We start from the raw sequence: 5,204 nt of genomic DNA, 5'->3' as shown, positions 1-5,204 counted from the left end.
GATACTCTTGATTACCAAGTCACCAGCCTGACATACCTTTGGCTTAACCTTCTTATTGAAAGCTTTGATCATCCGTTTCTGGTACATCTGACCGTGACAAACAGCTTCCAACCTCTTCTCATCAATCAAATTTATCTGGTCGAGTCGAGTCTGAATCCATTCATCATCGTCTAAACCTGCCTCTTTCATGATTCTTAGAGAGGGAATCTGAACTTCCACTGGTAACACGGCTTCCATTCCGTAGACCAAAGAGAAAGGAGTTGCCCCTGTCAAAGTGCGCACTAAAGTGCGATAACCATGAAGAGCAAAGGGTAACATCTCATGCCAGTCTTTGTATGTTACTGTCATCTTTTGTATGATCTTCTTAATATTCTTATTAGCAGCCTCCACGGCGCCATTCATCTTTGGCCGGTACGGAGAAGAGTTATGGTGTTTTATTTTGAACTGCGTGCAGAGTTCAGCAATCATCTTGTTGTTCTTCCGGAGAGAGCAGGTTTCTCAGATGTATATTTGATAAGATCCATCTTAGAAATCAACAAAGTGGTATGATGCAACATATACTGTCTTAGTCGGCGAGCAGCCTAAGCCAAAGCATAGCAAGCTTTCTCGAACTGGGAGTATCTTGTTTCACAGTCGGTACCTTGTGCTAAGGTAGTATATTGCATACTCTTTTCGACCAGACTCGTCATGTTGCCCCAACACACACCCTATTGAATTTTCTAACACGGTCAAATACATGATTAGATCTTCCTTCAACTGGTGGCATCGGATTTATAGGTTCTTGGAGATACTTCTTGATTTTGTCAAAAGCTTCTTGACATTCATCATTCCATATCATCTCTTGATTTTTCCAGCGAAAACCTCTACATAGTCACGTAACATCCGACTCAATCTTTCTTTGACACTGTTTTCCAAGCCTGCTCCTATTTTGACTTCTTTCTTGGCGTCTTCGGTGCTGAGATTAATCACTTCAACAGACTCTTGATGCAGTTGAATAACCCTTTCCTCTTGTTTCAATAACCTGGTAAGTTCTTCAGGGAGTTCACAATCTTCATCATCCTCTTCTTCAGCTTGAAAGATTGGATTTTCAAAGTCGAAGCGAGCCATAGCAGAACCGTTATCAATAGGATCCGGTGACGTGCATCACACGAGTGATGGTATGTGCTTATGAGTGTGAACAATAAGTGAAAACTAAACAAAACATTGCCATTTTTTTTATTTTGAAAAACTGCAAAAATAGAAAGACAGGGAACGAAATATTTGAATGCAAAAATACGTCCTTTATTTATGATAAAAAATGCAAGTGTCACATAGATGGGCCCTACAATGAGTCATTACGCCCTGGGCGGAACGTAAGACTTGGATATGCATGAATAAACAAAGAAAATTACTCTTCAAGAAGAGTGACTTGGATAATCTCTTCAGAAGACCAATTGTTGATGACTTCACCCGGGATCCTCAGACGCACCCAATTGTCAATGTCACAATCACTATCCCCCTCTTCTTCGTTGACTGCAGAGACTTGACCATACTGAATGATGCCAGCACTGGAGAAAGTGATCGGCCCCTGATGAGTCTGAAGTGTTGAAGTTGTAGAAGTTAGAGCTGGCTGATACCCAATCCCGAACTTATCTTCTTTCACTGGTAATTCCAACAGACGCCTCCAACCGGGAGCAACACCTGAATCCACCACGGCCCGTGCCTGCTTAAAGGATGAGATAGAGGCACCCGCTTTAACCTCTTCCACAGACTCTTGGACAGACAAATCTTCAACCTGGAGGATACCTTTGTCAAGCAAGGCCTGGATACCCTGCTGTAGCTTCAAACAACCTCCACTCTGAGTGGCACAATCCAAACAACCCTTCCCACAACCGGGGAAAACATCGGCCTTCAGCAAGCATCCTTTGACATCCGACAATGGAGTCTTCAGCTTCAACACATCCTTAATGGATTTGGCTTCTCCCTCTACCAAATTAACATTTGCACCACCATGCTGGGGCATGGGATTGTTGACGACGTTCGGAGCTGGTGCAAGGTCGACGGCCTTTGAATCTATGAGGTCTTGAACTACGTGCTTAAAAGCTTTGCAGTTCTCAATGTCATGGCCAGGTGCCCCAGAGTGGAAGCTACACCTAGCGTTGGCGTCGTAACCCACTGGAAGTCTACCAATAGGAGGAGCCAGAGTGCGCAATTGCACAAGTTGTAGTTGTTGAAGACTAGAAAGCAACTGGGCGTACGACATTGGAAGGGTGTCGAAACGCCGGTCCATCATCCTTTGCCTCTGTTGATAAGCGGGTCTGTTACCTGGTTGTTGCTGCTGTTAATACTGAGCTGGTTGACGTTGTGATTGTTGTTGTTGTAGTGGTGCTGCAGCTGGAATGGTCACCCCTGCGGCAGTACCTGTTATGCAAGACATGCTAATGAATATGCAAATGCAATGACATGTTTATCAATTCCAAAGGTATTCTACCCCCTTGATTCCAGTCTCACATTTGATAAACAGTGTAAGAAAAGACTAAGTCGTTGATGAGAACCAAGAAAATTCCGACTAGAATCAAGTAGAAGATATAAACCCCACAGAAATGGATAAACATGTGTTAAATGATATGAATGCAAATGATGTGATGCAACGATGTGAATGAAATGCAGTGGCATGTCAATCAGGATTACTGTATCTGCTTGAACATCTGTCAGGTTGCACTGTCTGGAGAGAAATCAAGAGCACACCAAACAAAGGTCATGGGATGGATCATGTTATCCTTAATATCAACCACCCATTTCGGCGGATTATGGTTTACACCTTATCAACACCCGAGTTTCATTGATATTAAGGATACCTGATCGGATCAACCATGAATCAAGGGTTTGTCGCAAGTCACGAGCATGGAGTTTAGGTTAAGAACCACCCAAAAGGAGTGTACTAAGGTTTAAACCTGCCAAACATGTTCTACAAAAGGTTCCCATAGTCATAATCCCATCTTTCGGATATTATCAGAGGAACGACTACTCGTATTCCAACAATATTCTCAAGAGAGACTCTTATGAGTGTAGTATCGCGTAACAATCGTATCAAATCTTACATTTGAACGACTTTCGCACTACGTCCTACGAATAGGCCAAGATGGGTTTGGTAAACTAAGGTCCTTGGCTTCTTAGGTCTATATTGGGAACAAGTAATGTCTAACCACAACTTACTTATGTGACATTATTGATCTCAACATGACCTCCACCAAGTGAATGGGCTTGCAAGTCAACTCGCTAAGGGTTACTCCACACAAGTTGACAGGACTATGCCATTCTCCTATCTTAAGTGCACTCGAGTTCGGGTATAGAACTCATCTCACAAAAATCACCAAGCAGCCATAGCCAACCAACAGATACAGCAATGATATGTACACAATGAAATAAGGTAAAGCAGGTAAATAAATAACTGTACAAAAGCATGAACACCCAATAAACAAACAAACTACAAAAGCTAGGAGGGACTCGCTTAGGGAAGATGGACCAGCAAGAGGTCAACTTCTTATAGGGTCCCCAGCAGAGTCGCCAGCTGTCGCAACCTGAAAAATACAGTGCGCGAAAAAAACAACCGGCGAAAGAAAAAGACAGAAGAGTCGCCACCGTGCGTTATTCATCCCAACGGAGGGAAAGGAAACGCTCGAAGTAAACCTGAAAAAAAGGAAAGGACAAGACAGGGTCTCGCAACCAAATCTTGGGTTCGGGAGTCGGTTATGCGAAGGGAAGGTATTAGCACCCCTACGCATCCGTAGTACTCTACGGGATCCACTTTTGTAGTTTTCGTCCAAAGGGTGTGAGTTTATCTTGTGCTGTTTACCCAAAAAAAAACAAAAAAGGGTTAAATGAAAATGACTCGCGCGGATGTCGCATCCACTGCATACGTATCTCATCTGAATATGAGAATCAGAGTCTTCGTAGCTCGGCTGACCTATGGGTTGGGGGATGTGTGCTCGCTAAGACATCGCGTCTTATGCCTACGTATCTCATCTGGAATGAGAATCAGAGCAAGCCGTAGTTCGGCTAACTACGGGGTTATGGATTGGGTTTTGGACGAACGACGTCACTACGCAATCTACCGGATGCTCAACCTTTGGAGACTTACTCGCCTGTAGTAGAAGGAGTAAACGTGTTGCTTTGGGTTTTAAGGTTTGGGATGCTCGAGGGCAAAAAGGCAGTCCTTGACGAAGGAACCGCGCTACCTGCAGGGATATGAATACAAAACACAAAACATGTATCTCAAAGTAAAATGCCACCAAGGGGCTCAAACATTGCCTCCTATCGAGGTCTTCCAGCTAAGAAAGCGATAAAGTATGAGAAAGGGAAAAAATTACCACACGGATAAAGATCCGAAGTTACAGCAATTAAAGGAATGGGAAACCCAGGGATCCTTCCAAGCTAAACACCATTAAAGAAAGTGAGTCAGTACAGGTAATCGGAATGAAACCTCCAGGGGGTATCCCACAAATAAAGTGGGAAACCACGCAAATTATCCCTGCAAAAGTTAGGTGCCTTCACAAAAACTCAACAAAAGGGTTAGTGAACCAAAATAGGGTAACCAAGAGTTGCCCTCAAATCAAAATGTAATCACATAAATCATGCCCTTTCAATTCACTAAAAACTCATAAAAAGCAACCAAAGGTAGGAGGCCTAAACCTCTTGTCAAACACATGCATCAAAAGGGTATCAAATTCAACCATAATACCTCATATATTTAGAGCATTCAAATTAAAGGCATAAAGATGATGGATATAGGGCAAACCTGATTGGAGAAGAAAAATCAAATGGCAGGGTTTGCTTGAGCTGAAAGTCTGTGAGTCAGAATGAACCTTTCAGAGTTGCCTGGAGGTTGCTGCAGAGTAGCTTGTAGGTTTCCCTTCAGGTTTTTGTCCAGTGTTTTGTTCCAAGGAAACCTCAGAGTATTTTGCTTCTCTCCCTTTTTCTCAAGCGAATCTCCCAGTGTAACTCCAATTCTAACTCCAAGTGTCTTTTCCTCTACTGAAATCTCAGTATTTATAGACTGATTTTCGTGGGTAATGGGCTCAAATGAGGGAGACCCAAGTCCAAAATAATTTGTTATATTTTATTTATTTATTTTAATTATTTAATTAATTAATTAATTAATTAATTAATTAATTATTTTTTTTTCTTTTTTTTTTTTCGTTTTCGTTTTTTTTTTTTTTTTTTTT

Source organism: Lathyrus oleraceus, chromosome 5 (genome assembly GCF_024323335.1).
Source record: "Lathyrus oleraceus cultivar Zhongwan6 chromosome 5, CAAS_Psat_ZW6_1.0, whole genome shotgun sequence".
Lineage (NCBI taxonomy): Eukaryota > Viridiplantae > Streptophyta > Magnoliopsida > Fabales > Fabaceae > Lathyrus > Lathyrus oleraceus.
This window is presented reverse-complemented; position numbering follows the sequence as displayed.